Source organism: Equus przewalskii, chromosome 5 (genome assembly GCF_037783145.1).
Source record: "Equus przewalskii isolate Varuska chromosome 5, EquPr2, whole genome shotgun sequence".
Classification (NCBI taxonomy): domain Eukaryota; kingdom Metazoa; phylum Chordata; class Mammalia; order Perissodactyla; family Equidae; genus Equus; species Equus przewalskii.
The window spans coordinates 70,180,537-70,193,741 of NC_091835.1; the positions used below are offsets into that span (position 1 = coordinate 70,180,537).

At 55.9% G+C, this 13,205-nt stretch overlaps 1 long non-coding RNA gene across 1 annotated transcript; it reads left to right on the forward strand.

Annotated features, from left to right (window-relative positions):
* Nucleotides 1-9,773: 9,773 nt before the first annotated feature.
* On the forward strand, nt 9,774-11,042 carry LOC139083386 (uncharacterized). The gene is made up of 2 exons (XR_011540070.1): nt 9,774-9,897; nt 10,330-11,042. It is a non-coding gene; the product is annotated as an uncharacterized lncRNA (long non-coding RNA).
* Nucleotides 11,043-13,205: the final 2,163 nt, after the last annotated feature.

A 13,205-nucleotide genomic window follows, 5' to 3' on the forward strand; every position in this document is an offset into this window, starting at 1 on the left:
CTTCCCACGCCGTCTAGAACAGTCACTCCCTCACTGGGACAGAGCCCTGCTTTATTTCCATTGCACTGCTCATCACCATCTGGAACTGTCTTGACTTCTCTGGGTTTCGTTCTGTGCCCATCCCTCCAGTTCAGAGGCACGCGCCTTACAGCAAAGCACAGGGACCTTTTCTGTCTGATTTGCTGCTTGATTTCTGGCCCAATATTAGCACATAGTAGAACCTCAATAAATACTGTACAGCACATGCTCAGAGCATCTGCAAGAGGTGGGCCCTACCTTCTTTGAGGTAACTCAGGGCAAGTGACCTCTGTAGGGTCACAGCAAGGAAGTGGCAGAGCTGGGCCTGAGACTCGAGACTCACGCGCCAGTGCTCCTCCCCGGCAGGAACCAGCACACAAGGGATGCTGTAAGAGAGGTCTAGGTGGCAGCTGCCCGAAGCCAGGCCAAACCCCACCCGCTCCCTCCTGCACCACTGCACTTGCCTCCTGAGTGAGCTCCCTGCTTCCTCTCTCGCCCCCGGACCATCCCTTCTCCACACAGCAGTCAGGGCCGTCTTTTCAAAAAGGAAATCAGATCACTGTTTAAAACCCATTATGGCTTCCCCTGGAATAAAAGAATAAAACCCAAATTCTTGACCATGGCCTATCCATAACATGTCGTGCGTCTGGGTAGACAAATGACAAAAAGGCATCTCTTCCTCTGGGTTGACAGCAATCACACAGGCCCAACAATTTGGCATCTGGGAGCCGTTGTGCAGTGTACAACCTCTGCAAGCACTCTGGGATGCCATACAAGAGGCCCCCCAGGCTCTGGTCCTGGCGTCTCTTTTCAAGCTCAAACTTTTTCTCCTTCCATGTCACTTATCAGAGTTAAGCCACACTATTCTTTCTACCGCTTCCTCAAGTATGCCCAGCTCCTCCTGCCTCTGCCTGAAATACTTTTTGCAAGACTGATTCCTCCATCCTCAGGTCTCAGCTTAAACATCCCTGATCTGATCAGCAGTAGTTCCCTGTCCCTGTTATTCTTTATCTGGAGCCCTCTATTTTTCTTTCTTTATAGCACTTACTTCCAATTGGTAATTATAGTGACTTGGTTTGAATCTGTCTTTGCCTTCCTAAGGCAGGAAACTCAGCCTTGTTACATTGTATCTCCAGGGCTTAACAGCCTGGCACCGAGGGTGCTCAATAAACAAGAATGCCTCCTTGGGGCCACCCTGGATCTGGGTGACCACCACCTCCCCACATCTCAGCCCTGGGGCCAGGGAGAGGAGGCCCCTCCCTGGCTCCATCTGTAGCTGGCATCTGTGGACCCCACTTGTGCAATCCCTTCAGGGCTGGGTGTCGGCTGCAGCGGGGCACCTGCACCTGGCAGCCCTGCCCGCCCTGGTCCTGGGGAGGGAGGACATTTGATTAAGAAAATGGAGCTTCCCCGCGCTCTGTGTTTGAACAGCTGCTGTGCAGCGATGACAAACAACAGCTCCCAGGGCTCAGGTCTAGGGGAGGGGCCCTCTCGCACCTTTGTTCCCAGAGCCCAGGGCTGCCAGGAGACCGGCTGCATGGGCATAGCACCTTACTGGGGGTGGGGGGCTGCAAGGGCCTCCCTGGCTTTCTCCTCCGGGCATAGATTCCCAGCCTGTTCCTCCCCCACCCCCCATGCAGCTAATCTTGGGAGTGAGGTCAGTAGCCCTCACCCAAAGGGGGCTCCTGGCTGGCTGTGTGCACCCAGAGGAGGGTGAGGGGGTGCCCAGGGCGGGGCTGGATCCCACCTCTCAGCTGATGGGATGACGGCACCAGCACAGCAGCCTCCTGCCGTGTAGGTGGGTGACAGGGAGTGACTAATGTGCGAGCTGCGATGCTAAAAATTAACCCAGGGATCGTGTTTGGTGGAGGGGTGGGGGTGGATGGGAAAGGAGCAGGGGCTCGGAATATTGTGTGGTCGGTATTCCCCTGCCCTGCCGCCCCTCCGTCACCTCCCACCAGCCTTCTGCTCCTCTCAAAGCCATAGGGGCTCTGTGGGGGTCCTTCCCCCCTCAGGCCAGAAGGTGCCCCCAATAATACCAGGGAGGAGGAGAGGGGACTCCACTCCACTGTGCATGGTAGAGTGAGGACACAGCTCTGCAGGTGGAGTTCTGGTGTGAGGTCCCCACGGAACCCCGCTTCAGCCCCCGTCTCCTCAGCATGGTGGCTGCATGCCCCTGGGTCCCGGTTCTTCCCCCTCTGCCCCGGGACGGCGGGGGAGGAGGAAGCAGCCAGGGTACAGAGACAAGGGCAGGTTCCTACCAGCAGGCTGGAGGTGGGGGACAGAAGGGGTGGCAGCTACATCTGAAGAAAAGGACAGGGGACTCTCCCAGAGCACCTCCCATGTGCTGGTACTGTGCTAAGCACTTCACATCCATCACCTAGCTCAGGCCCCCCAGCATGTCTGAGAGCCCCGTATCACTGTCTCCATCTTACAGATGAAGAAACAGAGAGTTATAGAGGGGAAGGTGGCACAGCTGGTCCCCGGCAGAGCCTAGACTGGGGAGAGGGAGGGCTTCCTGGAGGAAGGTGTGTGAGGACAGGGTCCAGATGGTAAGGAACCATTTAAAGGAGCTGAACCTCTCAAAGCTGGGGGCTTCACTTGCACGGAGGGAAGGTGGGAGGGAGCCAGGAGGGTATCTGAAAGGTGGGAGCTGAGGGGGCAGGGTCTGGGATGTGCCAGATAGCAAAAGGGGGAGGAGATCAAGGTATTCAGAGGGATCAAGGCTCCATGGATGTGGGTGCTGCTGTCCTGGAGTAAGGTGAGAACGTTCCCATCAAAGTGGTGGGGGGGGCTCTTAGGAATGGGTTCTGGAGGCCACAAAAGGGGCCTGGGCTTGGAGAAGAGCTTTGTTGACACGTCATAAGAAAACCTGTGAGAAAGAATGAACCCATAAACACTCCCGTTTTGCCTGGAGACAAAACCAAAGAACTTGAGCTGAATGACAGCAGGAGGAGAAGAGGTGAGAGAGCAGAAGGCACTTTCTGCTCACCAGTCAGTTACTCGTGAGGTTGGGGAAGTGAGAGAGGCTCGGGGACTCTCCAAAAGTCAGGAGAAACGTCAGGCCATCTAGCTGGGAGCCTGCCTGATCTTGCATTGACGGCTGGATGGGATGACCTAAAGCAGTGAGTGATGAGCTGAGAGAAGCGAGAGAGGAAGGAACACGGGGCCGTGGAGAGGGCAGGGGACCACGGAGGGCTCCTCTATAGCATAAAGCAGCCAAGAGATTGACGCACACTGGAGAGTAGAGCGGGCGCGCCTGACCCCTGGTGGGGACCTCAGGACACCGCACCTCTCAGCCCTGAGCTGGAGCCCGGGAAGAGGTAGGGCACGGCATCCGCCAAGGAGCTGTGAAGGCAGCTCTCCCTCTTCAGAGCCCACCCCTCCAGCCCCTTCTCAGCCTGCCCCGACTCTCCCACAGTGGAGCCTCCTCTGAATCGCACAGTCCAGCCGGAGCTCCCTGCCGCCCTTGCTGTGCCTGGCACTGAGTGGGCATTCAGACAGCCTTGAGGGAAGGTGGGTACGTCTGAACGAATGAACGGACGAGTTCAGAACTTAGAAGATACCAAACACATCTTCTCTGCGGGGAAGCCCACATGGTCTGAAGGAGTGCGAAGGGGATGCAGGGGAGCGGGGAGGAAGCACACTCGCTAAACGGCAGGACACAAGGATGGCTGCCGTAAGGGAGACCTCCTGAACCTCAGGAAATGTCCCGTGCCTGGAGTTCAGTCTTAAATAGAGACACACAAATCTATGCAAAAGGTAAAAAGTGTGCAAATATGGCCCCTCTGGGCCTCTTTTCCAGCTGTTTCCCTACGGTCACTCATCAGCCCCCCTCCCAGCTGGCAGGTCCATTCAGCAACCCCTCTCCCGCCACCAGGGAAAGGCCACCAAGGTCCACTTTCAGCTCTCCAAATCTCGCTCTGATTGAAGGCTCGGCTCAAACTCCACACTCTCCGAGGAATGTGGTCTCTGGTGAAGTGAATGCAAGGCCGGTGGTTACCAACCACAGCAACAAATCGCCTGGGGGGCCTTTAACGGCAGACAGCATCCTACCCCTACCCTTACGATTCTGATTCAGGAGTTCTGGGGGGCGCTGGAGAACTGGTATTTTTAAAAATGCCCCAGATGCTCAATAAAGATTTAGTGATGGATGTTTAATGAAGATGATTCTAGAGAGCTCTGAGCTCCCTCCCACCTAGAACCTTGGTGTTCCAAATACTGACAGAAGTCAGGCCCCCCCTGAGGTCGTGTCATCTCTGGCATTCTCAGCAAGCGGAGGATGTGTGCCTCCCACCGGGACAGAACCACTTTCTGCTTCCTGCTGTAAGTTTTGGTATGTGTGTCTCCCCCACAGAGTGGGAGCTCTTGGAGGGCAAGCAGATCCCATCGGACACATCTGTGATCCCAATGTGGTTGGAGTTGGGGGTGGGGACACAATACAAGAACCCAGGACCTGCTGGCTGACTGGGTGTAGCCAATGCCCAAGGGTGAGGGGACGGGGGAGGAGGCTGGGGTTGAGTAGGGGTTCATGTCTACACGGTATTGGGAGTCAGCACGGGGAGATCTGACTGGTGGCGGTGCTGGGGGAGCAGCCCCACGAGCTGAGCTGCCAAACGGCTGCAAGATTGACCTTCAAGTTCTGGACTTGGTTGAAGGGAGGTGGGGGTGGGGGTGCCAGTCCCGTGTACCAAGGGCAGTGTTCTGGACTTGGTTGAAGGGAGGTGGGGGTGGGGGTGCCAGTCCCGTGTACCAAGGGCAGTCGGCTGGGCACCCCCCTCCCCACCCTCGCCCACCCTGAGGCTGAGGGCTGAAGTGCAGAGGCAGGTTCCAGCCTGGGGCGGGGGGCGGGGGGGACAGCCGCCACTAACGGGTGAGGGTGGAGATGGGGACTCTGCGTTGTGTTTGACTGGAAGCTGGGAGGGAAGCAGGTGGCAAAGCTGAGTGAGTAACCACTTTCCCAGAGCAGCAAATCTCGCCGCCTCAGGAAGGCCCACAGACGCGGCGCCGCCTCCCGCGCCCACGCCGGGCCCTTCTCCTGGCACACACCCACCCCCGCTCCGCACCGCCCGCCCGCCCGCTCGCTCCAGCCCCCTCTCCCGGCCCCAGACGCGCCCCAGCACACTCGACCCCATCGTAGACGCCCACAGCGTCTCCGCGGCAACCTCGCCTGCGGGTCCTCTCTTCTTCCCTTGCCCTACCCCATCCACCGCCCCTCCATCCCCACGCCCCGCAGGCCCTTCAAAATCGGAGGGAGGGGCTCCTCGCGGCATCCCGGTCCCTGAGGGGCTGGTCGCGGCGGGGGCGTGGCCTGGGCAGGCTCGCGGAGCTTCGGGGCGGCCTCGCCCTCTGCTGGGAAGACTCGGGAACTGCTCGACCTCCCCGTCGTCGCGTCCTTGCCCAGCCCCCTGGGCCGCCGGGTTTCAGACCCTCCTTGACCTCTCAGCCATCTCTCTTCTTTCCTTGACCTGACCCCTGGAGGACCTCAGATGTGTAAATGTCGGTCCCGGTCCCAGCTATGCTGCAGGGTTTCTGCGGCAGTGTCGCAGCCTCCTGAGGCTCGGGTTCCTTCCTTGGGAAACAGCAGTTGTGAAGACAAATGCAGGACCGTGAAAGAAGACACTTTGTTACCCTAAAGGGAGCGTCTGAGCATGAGACGTGGCGGTTGTTAATGCTAAGGGCGTTCTCTCCGCCTTCTGGGGGAGGGCAACATCTTTCTCCCTGTCCCAGGGCCACAGTGGAAGGAGAGGTATAATTCATCCCTAGAGAGCATCACATTTTGATGTACTGCCTTTCAGTCTTCCTTTCTACATATATAAACGTATTTGTGTATTTTAATACAAATGTCACCCATACTTTACATGCTGTTTATGTCCTGCCTTTTTCTTTTTCCCAGTGCACAAGTCATGGTTAAAAGCCTGGATTCTGGAGTCACACAAACCCGATTCGAGTCCTTGTTCTGTGACTTGATATTTGTGTCTTTGGGCAAGCCACGTAACTCCACCATTCTCAGCCTCAGTTTCCTCATCTGCAAGATGGCGATGATGCCAGGAAAACCCACTTGCCAGGCTGTGTTAGGGCCCCAGGCATAGCCAGCTCAGTGTGTGTTGATTATGTTATTGTGCTTGTGTTTCGAACAGGACTCTTCTCTAGCTGCGTGATTCTTGGAGCATGCAAGGCTCCCTCCTCCATGTGTTCTCCCTTCCACATGTGCCATCACGCTAAGAAAGGGCGAGATCTTCTCTGAGCTCGCTCTCTCCCCGACACTGCTCTTGGCCACATGGGTCTCATTACTCCTCCTGCACACCCAGAATTTCCCCTTCTCGGTGCCCTGGAGCCCATCCTCAGCCTCCCTGGCCTTTTCCCCAGATAAGGGCCCTTTCCCTCTCTTCCCTGGGATCTCTCCCTCCTTGTGGCCTCCTCAGAGAAGCCTCTGTGACCGTTCCTTTGTAATGAGCAGCCTCGGTCATTCTCTAGCCACTTACCTGCTCTGTTTTTCTTCATAGCACTTCGCATTACATGGAATTATGTTGTGTATGTTTTTATCTGTGTGCCTGCCGCCCAATGTATCTCCGTGGAAGTTGGGGAGTTTCTGAGGTTTTTTTCCCCCACTTCCGTGGTTTCTAGAAGACTGCCTGGCACGTAGTAGGCTCTGGATAGATCTTTGTGTGAATGGGAATAAAGCCGCCGCCGCTCACCTTTCTCCCTTCAGAGGCAGCAGCCCAGTAGAGGCCACTTCCGTCCAGTAGAGGGCACCACCACACAGCATTTTGGGGTCTCCCAGGGCTGGAGCTGGAATGGGAGATATTTATAAGGCCCACAGGCCTGTCTCCTCCCGCTCTGTGGGCGCTCAGTCGGGCTGGGACCGGAAGCAGGAGGGCCCCCCGCGCTAATCTGCCCTGGCAGCGCGGAGCTGGCATGCCCTGGCCGCATCCTCCGTTGCACTCGGGTGCCCGAGGTCGGAATACCCTGCCGGGCGCCCTGGACACACCCCTTAGCAGCTGATGCTTTTGGACAGATCACACCCTGTCCTGGGCTCTACAAAATGAGGGCAGTGACACAGGCCTCGGCGCTCGCTCACGGGTTCGCTGGGAGGCCCAGACAGCAGGGTGTGAAATGTTCCGCGAATGTAAACACCAGACAAATATAATTTATGCATGCCTTTATTGGCCGTGGCAGCAGACTAGCAACCAAAGAGGAGAGCTTAGAGGGAATGCAAGGCGGACTGAAGGTGGGTTTATGAGGGGGATTAAAATAGTGAAGGAGAAAGAGGTTAAAAATAACAAGTACCTTTCACCAAGAGCTTATTAGGAGCCAAGGCTGGGGAAAATGATCTGCAAACTTCGTCTAATTATAGCTGACACTTAGACGGTGCTGCCTGTGCCAGGCACCGTTGAAGGGCTTTATGCAGAGAAACTCACCGGGTCCTCACAATTTAGGGATCTGGGTAGTATTACTGCCTCTATTCTACACTTGAGGAAACTGAGGCACGGAGAGCTGAAATAACTTGCCCGAGGCCACACAGATAGACTGAGCAATCGCCCTCCCGGAATGTTCTCCTAAGCCCTCATAGTCACAACCACACCAGAAAGGAGATATTATGGTTCCATTTCTCAGATGGGAAACTGAGGCTCAGTGAGCTTGCAAAGCCATGATGTGAATAACCGTATCTGAAACCTGCTTCACCACCAAGCGATGCTTTCCGGTCCCCACCAGAGTTAGGAAGGGGCGTCAAGATGGGTACAGGGTTCTCACAGAGGGGCCAGGGGAGGCCATACTGGGCTGAGTGGGTGAGGCCACCAAGGAAAGGCTGCTCGGTGGCCTCAAACGGAAGGAAGGAGGCTGAGCCATCTTCTGGGCCAGGTTAGGAGGGAGGAAGCACAAAGTGTGCTGGTAGACACCAGGCTGTCCACAAGCATCACACCCAGCCTGTGAGCTCCCCCATGCACAGTCCTCCACAGAAAGAACCGGGGCTCTGAGGGGCTGGCCTCACAGTGGAAGGTGGGAGCAGCCCTATCCCTTGTCACAAGTGCCCCCAGCCCAGTCCCTGGCTTCCAGCCTGTTACATAAGCTGCCCCATACCTAGGGACTGGAAATAGCCATGGCTGTGCCGGGCTGGGCTGGGGGCATGATGAATGGTCCCCAAGAGCATCAGCTGACTCCTTCTGAAGTGACCTGAGGTCCTCCTGAAGTGCCTGCTGGCAGCTCAGGTTACCCGGCCCTCCCTGGGCGGAGGCTCTGCCTGGCCTGCAGAGGACAGTTCCAAAGTGACTCTGCGTCTGGACATTTATGGTGCGAGTGTCTGAAGGATCATCCCACTCAGAAGCCTGAGTGGCTAGGGCAGCTCACAGCCTCACCACACCCACTGCAGCCTCCCTGGGTGCTGGGAGCCAGAGCCTTGCCAGAGAAAGTACTGTGGGATCTCTGCAGCCAGCACCAGGGAGAGCTGGGAGCTTTGCTAAGAGAGCCAGAGAAATGAGGGCCAGGATGGGCGCTGCTGGCAGGGGCAGGGGGCGGGGGGGAGGGTGACAAGGCTGCAGGCTCCATTAGTCCAGGGCTGCACTCCACTTCCATCCGCATGTCTCCTGTGTCATAGCCCACTCTGTCACCACCCTCAGGGCCGCTGGATCCAAGGAGGTGCCCACACACAGTGACGCCCAGTGGAGAGGGCAGAGCTGCTCTTCGCGGTGCTCAGCTGTCAGGGCAGGGCTCCCCTCCAAACGCCTGCAGCAGCACTCCCTGGAAAGGCCCTGCCCCTGGCTCTGCCACCCTCCCCATGTGCCTGTGCGCCCTGGACTTCTGAGGCCATAGAGCGGGCACAGGGGAGACAGGCCCCAAAGGTATGCCAGAGAGCTAAGGGGTACCCACCCCACTGCCAGGTAAACCTGGACGGAGAGAGGCTTGGTTTCCCGTGCCCTCCCGCCTGCTTCCATGTCTCTCCAGCCCCCACCCCCAACCCCGGGGAGTTGTCACCCGTAACCAGAGCTGGCTCTCCTGGTGAGAGCCGGAGGAGCAGCATCACTAGGCAACTGGGATAGCACGCAAGATCCAGCTAATCCGGGCTGCCCTGGCACGCCAGGCCCAGCAACCCTCCAAGGGGGCTGCCTGCTGACCAGCAGCACACCCCTAGAGACAGATGCTTAAAAACGTCTACCTCTTTCCACTCCAGGAAACCCTAAGTTCTAGCAAACCCCAAGGTCTGGGCAAAGAGGACCTTTTCTTTCCATGCCCTCCCTACTCTCCCTGTCCCTGTGTCCTTTCACAGCACAGTGAAAAATCTGCAGACCTCTCTGCAGGGCTCGGCTCTGTTGCAAGCCATGACATTCAGGGCAAATCACTTCACCACTCCAAACCTCAGACTCCAATCTGGGAGGCAATGACCAGCGGTTCAAGGCACAGACTTTGAGGCCACACCAACCCGGACACAAATCCGCTCTGCTATTTCTCAGCTGTGTGACATCTGTTCCCTCAATACTAAGCAGTACCTACCTCAGAGGGCTGTTGAAAGAAGGAAGAGACAAAGCAAGAGAAGTACTTAGCCAGAGCCTAGCACACATTTGGCCCAGGACTCCTCTCCAGCCTCATGTCCCGAAACTCTCCCTTAGTCCCTGGGCTCTAGTTACTCACCTTATTCTGCTGCTCGAAGGAATCAAGCCCTTTCCCACCTCTGGGCTTCCACACATACTGCTTCCTCTCCCGGGAACACTTGGCTCTTCCCCCGACTCCCCACCCCACAGACACTCCTTAGTTTAAAAGCTGCTTCCTGGGGCAGGCCCAGTGGCCGAGTGGTTAAGTTCCTGCACTCTGCTTTGGGAGCCCAGGGTTTCGCCGGTTCAGATCCTGGAGGCTGAGGCGGCGTCCTACATAGCACAACCAGAGGTACTCACAGCTAAAATATACAACTATGTACTGGGGGGCTTTGGGGAGAAGAAAAGAAAAGAAGATTGGCAACAGATGCCAATCTTTAAAAAAAAAAGCTGCTTCCTTGGAGAAGCATTCCCTTATCTACCACCCCTGTCTAATTTACAACTCCCCATTGAATATCTCATTGGCATCCTGCATTTCCTTTTCTCTTTATGCCACTTAGTACTTATCTGTAAGATGGTTTCACATCCGTCTCCCTTACTGGGCTGTAAGGAGCCGGGTAGGAGAGAAGGAGCTGTATCTGTTTTGTTCTTTGCTGTGTCCTCAGCGAGGACGTTGACCTAGGTGTTCTCCAAAGCACATTCCAGTTTTCTGTGTCTTTATGTCTTATTTCTTCCTTGCTCTCATTTCCAAGTTGACCTAAATAATTTTTGCACCATTTCTTAGGTTCACTGAATCTCTAAGAATTGGGATCTAACTGGAAAGACAGTTCAAGAATTAAGGCCGCTGACCCTTAATGACACTCCATCTCCCTCAGGACTGGCTGGACCAGATTTACGACAGAAAGGCCGCAAACAGCCCCTGCTGATTTCGAGACCCCTCTTCCTCATCCCGCAAAGACGTCTATTTGCATACGCCAGACTCGAGGGAAGCGGCCGGCGGTGGCTGATTTGCATGCTCTCGTGCTATTGGTTGGGAGGGCGGCACGGGAGCCAATGGCTTGCAGCAGCGTTTACCCGGCGCCGCCTGGTGAGGTAATGGAATCCTGGCTGGCCCCGGCCGCCGGCGCGGGCCCCCGCCCTCCCGTGACGTAGCGGCTTCCCCGGCCCCACCCGGCGCGGCGCAGCCGCCCCCGGGAGCGCGCAGGGGGCCCGGCCGAGGCGCGGCGGGCGGCGGGGGCTGCCTGATCCTTCCGGCCCGGCCCCTCGGGCAGGGCCCGCCGGGCCAGATCCGATGTCTGGCGACGTGGAGAGCGATCTGGAAGCAGACAGCGGAGGATTACCGAAGTCTGCTCGTTTGGGAGTGCCGGGCCGGCCTCTCACTTCGTAAATCACGCGGTTCTGCATTTGTTTACAGCGAGCCTGTTTGATTTTGCAATTTAAAAAATGAGTTACAGAAGATTTCTGTTTGTTTTTAATAAAGAGCCTGGCTTGCGTTTAGGGGAGATCTTGGCGTTCATTTCAGCTGTCACCTCCAGCCTGGTGACCTTGGCCGCTTTTTCGTGCCGGCCCTGACTGCCTCCCATGGCAACGAGGGAAGAGCAAATGTGGAGGCGCTTCGAAAAAGCACCCAGCCGGCCGCCTCATCCTTATGTAATGCAGAGCATGTAACCCCATCTGGGCGGTGTCCCTGGAAGGCCCCTGATCCCTGGGACAGCCCCAGGAAGGTCCGGTCTTTGTGCCCCCATTTTTCTTTCTTTCCCTTTAATTCCTCCTAAACCTGGGGAGGGGTGGGGGCACCCCGGTCGAGTATTTCTTGATCCTCAAGATAAAGAAAGGAATCATGAAGGGAATCCCCGCCACAGCCCCTCTCCTCATCGAGGGCCAGGCCTGGGCAAGGGAGGTCTTTTTGGGCCCAAATGGGCAGGGGAACCCCCTTGACATCCTTTTCCCCCACGCTCCCCAGTGAGGGAATGGTGCCTCCACTACTGGTGTGGTTGGATCAAGGGTTTCTGCCATTGTGAGATGGAGGGCCATATGGGGAGGACCACTAGGGGTCTGGCTGATTGTCGTGGGTCCTGGGGCTTTCCATCCCCAGAACCTCAATCCTGCCTCTGCCCCATACCTATGAGCTTCGGGTCAGCCTTTCTCCTCCAGGCGAGGCCCTCCCTTCTCTCTGCCTTGCCTGGTCCTGGCTCTCCCTTCACACTGTGCCCCATGTTCCCTTCTTCTCATGGGGCCTGTCAGATTAACCCTCTAGATTCCACCCCAATGCCAGCTCAAGGCCTCTTGGAGGCTGCCTCTTGGCCCTTCTGGCCATGTTTTTATAACTGTTCTCGTGTCCTGCCTCCCAATCAGACTAGGAGCCAGCTTTCTGCAGGAAGATCTTGTCCTTTTCCCTTAGGAACTTCCCAGGATGTGGAACAGCACCGGCCGCAGTGTCTGTTTTCCCCTCTAGTCCCAGCTCCTCGGCCACGCAAGTAGTTGACCTCCTCTCCCCTTGGTTTTCCTACCTGCAGTAGGGGCTGTGTTGTCGTTCCTGGAATTTGTGTAGAAAGAGGAGGGGCAAGGTATGAAGGAACGAGACGGTGGGTTGAAAAGAGAGCCCCGGTCTGGGACTCGGAAGCTCTGGTCTGTGGTCCTGGCTTGGCCACTGACAAGCTGAGTGACCTGGATCAAGCAGACAATAAGGGTGTTGAAATTCACGGGACATCCGTAATGACTCTAAGAGGTGACATTGGCCCCATCATCTGTGCAGCTCCTCAAGGCCCCAAATAAACACACCAGCTGGGCAAAGCTATGGTGAGTGCTATGCATGTACAGCTTCAAGACCAGGTCCCCAGCCCTCCTTCCCCCAATTCCTCCTGCACGGAAATGGCAGGTCTGTCACTACGTGCCAGACTCCTTGCTGCATTCTTTCTATCTGCTATCAAAGATGCGCTCTTCACGGGGCCGGCCTGGTGGCCTAGCAGTTAAGTTTGCAGCCAGTTCGGATCCTAGGCGCAGACCTACACACCACTTATCAAGCCATGCTGTGGCGGGCGTCCCACATATAAAATAGAGGGAGATGGGCATGAATGTTGGCTCAGGGCTAGTCTTCCTCAAAATAAATAAATAAATAAATAAGAGAAAAAGATGCACTCTTCATGATGACTCTGTGAGATGGATATGTTGTCATCCTGAGGTTTCAAATAAAGAAAGTGAAGCCCAGAGAAGGTGAGTAACTTCCTTGAAGTCACACAGTTGGAAATGGTTGGAAGCAGTCTCAATCTCAGGCCTCTGGAGCTTGTGCTCCCTCTCGTGCCTCACGCTGCTGTCATGAGCCACACAGGTGTGTGTGTTTTAGCATTACATATTTTAATATAGGTTTTACTTCATTATAAAACAGGACAGGATATAATAAAGCCAAGTTGTGCTTACGTATTTATAGAAGGGAGAGACCTCTGTGGGCTGGAAGCCTTCATGGAAAAACTGGTAACTGAGCCTTTTTTTTTTTTTTTTTATCCTTCCTGTCCAAATAAATGTATTTCTCCTACACAGGCAAATATTTTAAAAATGTATTTCAAAAGTTAGATTTCTGGAAAAAGAAAAAGAGGGGGTAGTGGCTTCTTTAAAGAGCCCATTTGGAAAGAAGTCTTGGGGTAGGAAGAAGAGCGGGTGGGG